This window comes from Molothrus ater, chromosome 14 (assembly GCF_012460135.2).
Source record: "Molothrus ater isolate BHLD 08-10-18 breed brown headed cowbird chromosome 14, BPBGC_Mater_1.1, whole genome shotgun sequence".
NCBI classification, from domain to species: Eukaryota; Metazoa; Chordata; class Aves; order Passeriformes; family Icteridae; genus Molothrus; species Molothrus ater.
The window spans coordinates 5,251,053-5,264,222 of record NC_050491.2 but is presented as its reverse complement, the minus strand read 5'-3'; positions in this window follow the sequence as shown (position 1 = coordinate 5,264,222).

Here is a 13,170-nt window from a genome sequence, read left to right as displayed (position 1 = left end):
GGTGATAAACATGCAGCACTTCTTCAGTTTAATAATAAGTGTATAGAACCTAATGATTTTGGCAAGCTTTTAACGTTTTATTACTGGCAATGTGTTTGCAGTGCTCGTGTAACACAGCTATAACAAAGCAAACAAAACTGTCTGTTGCTCCAAATGTTTACAGAGTGCAGATGCACGAGCTCTTTGCATATCTGATAGAGGTAGGGCATAAATCAACCTCTTCCACTTACACTGCACAAGGTTTATCTTAAAAGCACAACTTCCTCCACTTACATTCCGTGAGTTTTATCTTAAAAGCAAGTAATTAACTGAATATACTGTGGGAAAGATCTTTTCCACCAGAAAAAAAAAAAAAAGTTTTACTGTCACACCAGACTCTTTTTCAAAGATGAGTTCTGCAAGCTGATGGCAAATAATCAGAGATCCTGGGAAAATGATGCCAACTGTGCTTTGAAGATTTACTGGTTTCTCACAGAAAACTTTGAAGCCTCACTCCAGCTGAAAGACTGGTGCTGTTCTGTACATGCACTCTGAGACTCAGATCTCAATGCCTCAACATCCTTCTCAGAACTGCACTTCATCTCCTTTCCTTATGATTTTTATGGTGATTTCTGCCTGAGTTCAGATGCTGAAGGCAGCACAGTGACAGGAGGGACAGCTGCTCAAAAGATCAGACTTGCAGTTATTCCTAAAGGTTCACTCTTTTTCTACTACACCATCAATGTGCAATAAAAATATTCACCAGGAACACAAAGCCACTGCTGGACATTAATAGCCTCACCACAAAAAGGTGTAAAGTTAGCAGAAATTACCAGAGTATTTAAAAGTTTCCTAACATGGATTTAAACTCTTTGAGGTGCGATATGTCCCTGTATTGTCAAGAGAGAGGTTTCTAATCATCAGTAAGTTCTCTGAAACATTCTAATGGATAGATTAGAACGTTAACCAGATCCAGATAGATTCTGGATGTTAACCAGAACTTCAGTCCATCTGACTGACCCCTGCCCTCCAAGAGGCAGGCCCAGAGGGATTCTGAACTCAAATCAGAGGCACTGGAGGAGCCAAAGGGCACAGGGTGTGTAACAGGCACATGTAGGTCCTGGGGTTCATATCTTTGTGATCAACTAAGTATTTAGTTCTCTTATCTACATTTTCTACACTTTTCTACAATCTTAGATCAGCAAGGACAGACACTAAAAAATCCACATTAAATTCAAACAAAATTTCTGTTAAATATCCTGGTAATAACTCTTTTCAGAAGAAGTAACTGCGTAGAAGTTCTCTGTAACTGTGGAGAGAATGGCAGTTGTATGAAATAATTCGAAAAGAGGATATTAAAGAACCATTCAAACATTTAATATTGTATTCATGGCAAAAGAATAGGGAAACAAACTAGTGGTTCAGTTCTATAGAACTTCTCACATTTAAAAAGTATATCATTCTGCTAAAGATAAGAAAAACAAAATATTCTATCAATATCTTTTTCTCCTAAGAAATTCACTTCAATCATTCACAGTTCTGTCATTTTTTGAATTTTTTTTCACTTTTACTGCATCCTTTCAAAACAGAAATAGAATGAGTATGAAACTTTTCTAGGTCATGATCATGCAGAAAGCATAAAGGAACTGGGATGTGGCTACAGAAACCTTGCAGAACCATGAAAATGTTGAGAGTTTCTATTTATTAATTTAAAAACTATACCAAAAAGAATTGTCTTCTGTTATAATATTATGATTCTGTTGCTCCTAGTAGTGTCTTTTCTTTCTCCTGGGTAAGTCACTCTGCTGTTACTGCTGGTGAGACACACAGAGAACGATGATAAAAGGAATAAAAGCATCTCCTTGCTTAAAGGGACACAGATGGCATCAGAAATGGGAGATTTCTGACATCCACACCCTACCTGATCTTAAGGAGTTTTTTACCACAGGTGGTGGTGTGGGATTTTTTTCAATATAAACCTCAACTTTCCTAAGCAGGCACTGGTTCCATAATTAGATAAACATGAGGAATTTCTCTTGGCAAACAAACTTAAGTGCTAAAATATGTGGTCTTAAGATCCTTTTTTCCTGAGCTCATTTAGTCTGGCAAAGGCCCAGTCAGTGCAAGAGAACTCAGGAAGTGACACAAAGACACCTGAAATAGGCACATTTAACATGCTCATGAATATTTATGGGAGTGTTTTGCACTATTGACTCTGCTCTTGTTACTAAACATAATCAATTTATGTTAATTAGTAATAGTATACTTTTGGGCTGTGGAAGGTCAAAATATTGTTTTCCTATTATTGCTAATTAATAGCTCTCTGTGGCTGTAAAGAGTAGCTAATTTGATTCTATTTTAAATATAAATTCTGACAAAACACAGGGAGAAAACTTTCCCATTCTTAAGTCAAATTAGGAAAATAAGATTATGGAAAAGTTACGTTGTTGAAAAGCATCCCATATATTTATACCATATTATGGTGTATATATATGAGATATACATTATGGTGTATGTATATATTTATACCATATTTATACCATTTATGGCATGCTTTTTCCCCTCAATTAACATGTAGGGATAAGAACAAAGAAGCAGGAAAGAAAAAAGTGCCATTTATTAAACCCAGAGTTTTCCAGTATATTTACATAAGGCATAAATATTTTTTATCCTCAGAATTTGAATTCTGTAACATCAGGGAATACAGATACTTCCTGTTTAAAAGAAAACAAAACCTCAAAGGGAATACAGACTGATTTTTGCCTTCAGTTAGAACATTCCTGCTGAACACTGGGCCAGGCCATTTTAAAATCCAACTCTTTCATTTTTTATTTGATATATGCACTAAGAAAACTGTACTTTAAATAGAGAATTATTTTAACTTCAGTTCAAATTTCATTGCCCATCCTAATATCCCTATAGTCAAATTTTCTCTAGGACATTTCAGATAGTGAGTGAATATGTAGTGAAAGCTCAGGATTAAAAATTGTTCCTTCACTTATGGTATAAAATGTCTAATAAAATATTATTGCAGACTGAGACCAAAATTGCAGAGGTTCATAACCATGTCTAGCCAACCCATATGTCAATAATGGACAACAAAGGATTCTTCCCAGTGTTTGCCAATCAATGCCCAGCAAAATGATTCAACAGCCATTTAAACATAAAAGCTTTTGTTAAAGCCCATGGAAAAGCAGCTTGTTTTGTTCCATTTTTCATCATGCCCCAAAATTACCCAGCTTTACTCATTATTTCTCTTTCAAATACAAGGAGGGAGGGTCTGAAGAAGCAAACAATGTTGGAAAGAGTAGTTAGAATGCCAGAGAGCTGCAAACTTCACTGCAGAACCTTGCCCCTTGCTTTGCCACTCCAAAAAAAATTATAATAAAACACTTCTGAGAGATTTTTCAGGTAAATAATTGCCCTGATATCAGTGAATGCTCCTTAATTGAAGTGCTCATGTGCTCCAGCACTTTACTGAAAGAAGCTTTGAATTACCATATGCAAAAATGTATAGATCAAACTCCTTAAACATGAATTGTAAGAAAACGCACATTTGTGAAAAGCAATTGACATTTTACACCATTAGCAACTTCAAATTAATTTTTAGAAATCTTTCAAGCATTAAATTATATGTTATCTAATTATTGTCCTTTATTATTTGCATAAATGAATTTTCATTTTCTTAAATACAATTGCTAAGATACTCAAGGTCAGTGATGTGTTTTGTGTTCCCTGATAGAATACTAAATAATTACTGCACAGCCTACAGTGTCTTGGTCTTCAGCAAAAATCTAATGTTCAGAAACACACACAAAATTATAATTGCTGTTAACCAGAAAGTCCCCAGCTTCTTCCCCTTTTCTTTTGTGTTCATAACTGCACACTGTGAAAGTGGAAATGTGTTTAGGAGATGATTGCACCAACTGCTTGCAACTCTCTTGTCCCTAAGGAGGGCAAAAACAATCACCTGCAATATTTAAGTGCAGGTATTGTTTCAACACATTTCTTGTAAACAAAAAGGTTTGTGGGAGTTCAAGATCTGGCTGAGAAACAGGAAGAAAATAGGACATAGAGGGGAAAAACCAAACCAAACCACACACTGGAGCTCAACAGACACGTTCCTGCAGCTCTGGGGGCAGCGGATGCTCCAGGGTGATTATTGGACACCATTTCACTGCCAGAAAATGTCAATAATTTTGGCAACTTTAGGCTGAGGATACATGATGGAGAAGCATTGACTTCTTGTTTTGCCTTTAACACCTACAAATCTGAAATTGTTTCAGTTAACGTCTCTAAAAGGTAGCAAATTCCCCTGAAAAGTGCTGTGAGGTTTGTATAAGTGTCTCTTGCAGGATTAGGCTTTAAATCTATGAGGAGAAATTGCAGAATAGTTTCCATTTCAGATTACATGGTCCTGCAAACACTGGACACCCTGCTTAGCTCCCCTTCCCTGCAGCATCCACCACGTGGAACACTCCTGTTATCCAAGTACTTAGAAGACACAGAACCTTAGCCTGCAAAGCAATTTAAAACTAAAGTAACGACATTTTCATTTTCTATTCATTTACCACTGTTCTTTGGTCCTTACAAAATTCTTCTGCTTCACCTTTGATAGTCATGGTCTTTTCTTCATGTAACCCTGCTGTTATACCTATTTAAATTCACTGAATTTCATGCTAAATGACTACTCTGCTTTCTTAACAGACATATATTTTACAGAATAAGTTAAACATTAATCATGGCCTAATCTTTTAATTAACTTCAAATTTAGTCTCCAAAATACAGTCATTTTATAGAACACCTACAAGTTCTGCATATCAACCACCAACATAAAGTGGGAATTTTTTGAATATATGCATTTTCCCTAGTGTAATTTTCAAATTACATTAGCACATTTTTTCTACTACCCAAGAAGAAATAGCAGTATTATACATATACATTCAGAAAAGAGGAAATGTAATCTAATGACTGTATTACTTCAGACCTCATTCATCAGCATTTCTGGCTATCAGCATTGAGATTATTACCTTGGCATTTTTTTGGCCAAGGACAAGAGTGCCAATTTTAAGTCCTTTGACAGGCAGTGTCTGAAAAATAGAAAGCAATAATATCTCCTGGTAGATTTGCTGATAAAATATCTGACATAATTACATTTTTAACTGGGGGGAATCAAAATGTCTGGCATTCTAGGTCAGGATGATAGAATTTCACAAATAAGAGGAGAAGAAATTTCCATCTTAAATCTGCCATAGATGATTACATTCCATGTAAATCTCACAAAGACATGAGAGCTGGGACTTTTTCCACCAAGGTGACCAAATCCTGAGCAGCTGCATCCCACAGCAAAGCAGGGGATTGCAGCACCAGGGGGGTTTCCTGAGCTGGGGAAAAACAGAGGAGCACTGGGGATCCACTCAGAGCCAGCCATAGCCAGGAGCATACACAGAAGGGAGGGGGCCATGCTGGGAGAAATGGGCTGAAAGCAGGAGGATTTTAAAGTGCTCAGGTGATTTGAAGCTAGGGATAACCCTTAATAAATATTTGAACAGTGATTCATGAGCATGGACCAGTCTCAATGGTGGCTTTGTCTCCACTCTGCTCCTCAGCCCAGGCATTCCTTCAGGAATCTACTGGTTAGTGAGGTAAAGGAAATAAATTACCAACATTCCAAGGATGTCTTATCTCTAACCTTCACAACAAAATACCATTCTACATCTATTTCTACTTAGAAATATGTGGGTAGAGAACAGAAATTTTTGGTAAACAAAGGTAGCTATGGGAAATATGACTGTGCCTTGTCACTGCCTGTGGCTTCCAGCTTTTGTGGATCGTGAGCTGCAATCACTGAAAGATTGCTGAGCTCTCCATACCAGAAGGATGCTGTTAGCTCCTGCTTCAGACATCTAACCTCTGGCTGCAGCAGCTTTGAGCCAGGACTTGGACATCAATGACACTGAGAAGGTCTGGGCTTTCTCTTTTTATGTCCATGTACATTAAAATGTCAATAGTGGAAACAAACTGCTCATTAAAAACCCAGACACACCCACCACAGTAAGGTCATTACAAAGGAGCAGTCAAATATATTGACCTCATATCTGAGCTCTCCAATATCCAACTTACAAAGTATGAACTTGGGAACAGAAATATGAATAGGACCACAGGACAGTTTGATCTGCATGGGTCAGGAGGAGGCTGTTCAGGGTTTGCATACTCATGAGCCTTCCTCCTCTGTGCACATGGAATATTTGACTTTGAGTTTGCCTACAGAGATACATCTGCAAGATTACAGCCTGAAATAACTTCTGGCAATGCTGTTCTTGCTCCAAGACCCAGAGCTGGAGCAGGAGCTCAGCAGACAGAGGTGTTTAGCAGCAGGGGCTGTGCAAAGGTGCTGTGAGCAATCCATAAACATGCTCTGCTGTCAGCCTCTCCTGTAAACACAAATGCCTTCTCATCCCTGTAAGATTTAACATTTCACAGCTTATTGGTCATAAAACTTTCTTTGGGTAGGTAATTTGTGCCCTACCAATACAGAAAAAGAATAGGACAACTTTTATAAATAAGCAGATGTTGTACATTTTTTATTTCTCTCCTGCCAAGAACTGATTTACTGTAAATTCCCTCCATCTGGCAGGAAGCTAATCTGAATATGAATCAATCTATTCAAAAATAACTTCAAAAATTTCATGCATTCATAACAGGGCTTTTCCTGCACAATACCCTTTTCCAGTCATTCTACTCAGACAAGCAAGACTTTCAAAGCAAATCAAGACAAAATACTTTCAGAGAATTTTTCATCTTGAATTTTTTATTAATTCTATTGCTATGTTATGAACCTATTTTGATTTTTCTGCTGTCCATAAACAAATATTTTCAAGGAAGTAGAGTATTCAAAAAAAATTGGGGCAGAAGGGAAGTAATAACTGTCTATATTCAGTGCATATAAAAATAATGTGCAATAAGATTGTCTTAAAATCTAATTTTAAACATTAATTTTACAGTTCTGGCCCTTATTTTTCAAATGCTCTCTTACATCACTGAAAGAGGTGAGTAAAAATATATATGTATATATACACACACCATTTCTTTACCAAGAGCAGTTCAGGAATAGCAGCCAACAACAAAATAATGCTATAGCTAAGGTTTAGCTGCCAGCTCTGTATAAGTTACACTTGTACAAAGTCAGCAGAAAAAACTTGTCTACAGAACCCAAGAATGATGAATAGATGCCTGTCTAATGAGAAAATAGAGTAGGAGCAAGCAAAACACCCTCCCCTCATTATCTGTAAAAGTACTATATCTTCTTTCCAGCCAGTAACTGCAGTTAATTAGAGAAACAAGAATGTTTCTTGTTGGGAAGAACTTCAAATCAGGGTAAAATGCCTATACACAGGAAAGCACTTAAATACATATACATTATAGGTATGTGCTCAATATTCACTTAAGATTTAATTCAACTTATATTCATATTGAGGCTTTTAGCCTCCCATTCTAAAGGGAGGCTAAAGGCACCATCCATTCTGAATTGGGAAAAGTATGTGTTAAAATTTTAATAGTTTTACTTCTTACACTTAAATCAGAGCAGCTGCTTAAGCACAATGAAGTACTAAGGTTAAAGCAATCAGCATCAAATTCTGAGCTTGGGGGGAATAATGGAGAATAGAGAAGAAATGTATTCCTCAGGACTGAGAAGTGCATCCCATTCTAAATAGAAAGAGCAACATAAAAGAGAACTGAAAAAAAAAAAAGGGATTTAGAGGCAAGAAGAGTTGCAGAACCCAAATGGGCAACAAAAAGGAAATGCTGATGAAATGAGCAGCACTCAGAGATAGCTTTGGTATTGTGTGGGAGGAATCTCCTCCCAGCAGGAATGAAGAGACAGCAGAATGAGAGTGGATTCACTGCAGGATGGGAGCATGGGAGGTGATTGCCCTTCCATCATCCCCAGCCTGTGACAGGAGCTCCCATCACAGGGCTGAGCAGAAAGCAGCACTGCTGCACCTCCCAGTGTGGGGAGCAGAGGGACCAGGAACAAGGTGACCACAGAACTGCAAAGCATCACACAGTGTTTTCACAGATTTAAAGTTTGGAAATAAATTATTCAGAGGCCTCAGAAAGGACAGGGGTTAAAAGAATTAGATATAGAAAATAACCTCCCTGTTATGCACACCAGAGCTGCAGCAGTGGGAACTGGGATGGTTTTGTACCTGCTTCTGTCCAGCAGAAGAAATCCTACAAGCAGCTGAGAGATTCTCCAGGTATTTAGGATGCCCCTGCTTTGAAAGGCACTTGAATTTTTTCTGCTCTAAGGACAGCAGTGGAGTAAAATATTTTGCTCAGCTGGTTTTTGGCTCCAAGTCAAAAAAAAGCCATTTTTACTGAGTTCAGAGAATATTTACTTAGTGCAACAAAAAAAAGCAAAAGAAAAAAGACTAGAGTGCTCAGAAGACATAAACCATTGAGTTTATAAAATGCATCCTGTGACAATCCCTCCATGGCTTTTGTTTCTCATACGCATTTTGTGACATGTCTCAAAGGCCTCCACATTCATTTCTCCCAGACCACACTCTCACTTGATGAGATAGTTTATCATCCTCAGCCTGAAGAGAGGCATTTCCACCCTCTAACAATCTCCCACTGTCCAAGAGATGCAGCAGGGCAGGGAGGTGAAGCCACACAGCTCAACTCTAGCAGCTCTCAGCATAACCAGCCCTGAATGTGGCTTTAAAGGTTTATGCTGAAATTTCCAGGCTAATGATTGGATTAAATATAGGAATATTTGCATTTTCCTTTTGTACAGGACAGTTGGCACCCTGAGCTCCTCCTGATTTCCATGAGAAACAGTTTGCACTTTCTCACTCCACAGTTTCATCAGCTGTTTGCCCCATCCCTGATTCACCTGTAGTTCTCAAATATTTTGTTCATTAAAGTCTAAGAAAAGCATGAAAAAAAAATCCACCCATAAAAAGTGGCAAAATGGAATGGCCTCTCCCATTAGTAACTGTATGCAGCAAAAATAAGTACACTACAAAATCTCTGATGAAATACATAATGGAGATATTTTCATTTAATTATTTCATTAGTGTAATAGAGGGTTTATTACAAGTACTTTACAAATTACTGCATTTCACCTAGAGGTTTTATGTGTGCAAAATGGAATAATTACTTATTGGCTTTTTGTGTAATTGAAGACATTATATAACTTTAGAGGAAAATTCAGGGATAAACTAATCTAAATTGCAAACCATATCATTAAAAAAGCTCCTTAAAATACAGCATAAATTCTGATTGTTCAAATGAAAGCACTGCATAAAAGTCATGACCTTTACAGCCAGATAGGCTGTTCCTTTCATCATTTCATTTGCCTTACATGATACCCTGAAAAAAATTTAAATCTCCTTGGATTATAATGAGAGTAGTCTAGATCAGGCAGCATTTTTCACTAAAAAAACAAAAATAAGTGTGAACAGAAACAGAAAATGCAACTAATGTAGCAGTGTCTAGTTACGCTAAGTTTCCAGAAGGAAAATACAAACTATATTTTAATATAAACTTTGTAGCAAAAGGATATTGTTATGTTTTATAAATCATAATAGTAATTTGGTAAAGTAATCCTAATACATATCCCTAAAATTTGAAGCTGAAGAACAATTTTCCTTTTAAAACAGCACAAGTACATTCAATCTGCTCATATACTTACCCAATTTAAAGATTGCTCTAGTCAGTTAAAAATAATATCAGAATTCTAAACATCTAGATGCAGCTGTGGCCACACTGAACTACAAACATCATGAAGCAGATGTGGGTTATTTATTCTGGAATGCAATTCAGCACAGTTATAGTTATGTGGTGTAGCCCCCATATGGCACCATTGTTTTCCCTGTACATTTCCTCTGCATTTTCAAGCAGACAGCCAAGCTCTCTTATCCTTGCTCTTGTCTTAGTCCTTGAACACCTTCAGTTTCCCCAGTTGCCCTGCAAGACCTCTGAATCCCTGCCAACAACTTATGGACCAGTGAAATGCTAAACCCTTGCTGATTTTCATTAAGTTCCTCACTAGCAAGAGCAGCACAGACATGGATTAAACACACTCAAATGTGCCATGTTTGAAAAACACTCATCGCTCCAGGGCAACACCCCTTCCCAAAACAACTGGAAAAGAGTTTGGCTGTGATAGTCAACACCTTCAAAAAGCAAAAACAGGATTTGGGAGAGGCAGCTTTGCTTCTATTCCAGTGGCTGCTGTGTAACCTGAATTTACACTTCCCACTCCAGCCAAGATCCCTCATCCCCTTCAGCTGGCAGAGCTGTTGATATTATCAGAGGCTCTCAAATTGTAACTCTTCTACAAGATACAAGCTACAATGTCAAGATAAGCATTTTTGGTTTTTAGTACATTCACACAAATTAAAAATAAAACCATAGAAAATATTGTAAAATAGGGAGCTTTAATTAGCACTCCAAAATTTTCCTTCCAGGCAGCAAATTATCCCAGCTCTTGCAGCAGCTCACATATCAATTGCCCCATTGCTTTGCTGAACAGGAAAACTTGCACAACTTACATCTTCAGTCATATCAGACGGTAACACTTTGAATCCAAAGAAATTTTATGGTGTTTAACACTCACAGGTCATTCCTTCCTATTTAAATCAAATATCTCCTGGTCATTCCTCCCTCATCATTTCACAGAGGGCACACACAGCCCTTACACATTTTACATTTACTGAATGGTGCTGAAAAATCCAAGCTCTGTTTCACTACCAGCCCTCAGGAGTTTGGGAGTTAATTTAAGGTGAGATATGCAAGGGGTAGAGTGATGAACAGAGGATTGAGAGGCAAAGCACATTACAGGAGCAGGTTGTTACACAGACCAGCTGTGCATACAATTGAATATCAGCATTTTTAAAGACAAATTTAAACTAGGAGCTTGTTGAAGTAATAAAATAAAAGCCTTAAGATCTGGTACTGTATAATCAATTTCAAAATGTTTAATCCCCTCCATTATTAATGTTAATTGCACAGTTCTGTGTGCTCTGGAAGAATCACTGTCCTTCAGACAATGCAATTGATTCTCCTTCCCCAGGAAATCATTTCTGTATTCCTCACAATGCACTATAGGAGCACCATATTTTTTTTCTGCCTCTCAGTCTCCATAACTAACTCTTCACCCAGCCCACTAAAATACAGGGCAGGAATTTGGGTCCCATCAATACCTAAATAATAGATAAAGCTGATTTTGAGTAATACTGTTCTGAGTATCTCAACAATCAGGATCACAAGTTTGCATCAGGAAGAGATTCACAAGTCCAGAAGCCTTTTCTGAAGTACTCCCTTATAAATTCTTCTGTGAACAAGAACATGTCTAAAGCTCTGGAGAAAAGTCTTTCTCCAAGGCAGGACTGAAGTGGCACAGGAAGGAGATCACACAGAATGGGGGTGTGACAGAAGGAAAACAGGATGCCACAACATTTTCTTCCTTAGTAAGATAGAGCTAGGGGAAACACAAAGGTGTTTTACTCTAAGAACACAGCATAAATTCTGATTGTTCAAATGAGAGCACTGCATAAAAGTCATGACCTTAACAGCCAAATAGGGTCTTCCTTTCATCACTTCATTTGCCTTACATGATACTCTGAAAAAAAAAATTAAAATCTACTTGGATTATATGGAGAGTAGTCTAGATTAGGCAGCATTTTTCACTAAAAAAATAAAAATAAGAAAAGTGTGAACAGAAACCAACTATTGTAGTGTTGTCTAGTTACACTGAGTTTCCAGAAGGAAAATACAAACTATATTTTAATAGAAACTTTATAGCAAAATGATATTGTTTTATAAATTATAATAGTCACTTGATAAAGTAATCCTAATGTATATTCCTAAAATTTAGGGATATTTCAACTATCCTCCAATAGCTGGAACTATGGTTTGTACATGTAGCAGCATGACTTGCAAGAGCTACTGTGATAAATCTATCAAATTTCTCATAGTTTTGCAAACAGACCTGTCATGCAAACATAACAGGTTTGCTTCAGCTTATTATAAATTTATCTTTTAATAAGACTGGAATTCTAGCGAAGTAGGCAGATGTATCTAGATTAGGAAAGTTAAAGATCAGTTCTTTAAATACTTGTAATCTTAATTTTGAATTTCATTAGCTAAGCAGGTCTTTTTATGAAAACATTAAAAACAATGCTGCACCACCAAAGAATGCAGCATATTGGCCTTTTACTTGGACAAATGGACAATTTCATGGTTAGGGAGATTTTAAACATTGTTTTATCCTCTTGCAGAACTGCCATTGAAAGGCCTAAAGGAACATTTTACATAACTGAGGGAAAAAAAAAGGCAAAGTGAAAATTGGATGCACATGGAAAAGTGAAAGAACCAAAATAAAAAGCACTTCTTATAGATCAAGACAAGCAAAGAAAAACTTTCCATTTCAGTAATCTTCTGTGTTATTTTCAATAACGTTTGGTAAGCATATATCAGACCCAAGCCTAATGTTCCTATTATCAGTATCATAAGTGACAAAATTTAGGAGGAAATGCTCTCTTACATTGTCCAGACACTACAAGTGGTGTGATTTCTCTCTAGCTGTTTGGTACCTGTTCTGGCTGGCTTTACAGAGGAAAGCTCAATGCATGTATAATGACACATTACCCATCACAGCATCTCACAGCCACACTTCACCATAGCTGTAGTGCCAGCACTGCAATTAAAAATAAGTGGAATATCTTACAATTAGACTGTGTTTTCTTTGCAATCACGCCAAACATGCTTTGCAATGCATTTAAACAGGCTGCATTGCAGGTGCTCTTGAAAATACTAATGCTTCCAAATACAAGCTGTTACTGAAAAACATGCAAATAGGGAAAAACATCATAGAAATAAAGACAGGGTTCAAAACCTAACAAAAAACCTAAGAATTTCTCTTGCAAATGCATGAAGAGGCAGGAAGTACAAGTATTTTTACACACAAGCAGGATAACTTTACCTTGTACTGACCTTAAAGGATACAAGCAGACCAGTGAAAGTATAAGGGGAAAAACATGCCTTAATTAAACTCAGCCTTCATGAAGGGTGACTGAATTTAGCCAAAGTCATGGAGAGCACTCCACACGAGCATTCTTTATCCAAAATTATCTTTTCTTTCCTCATATCCATCCATAACATAGATTAAATCCTCAT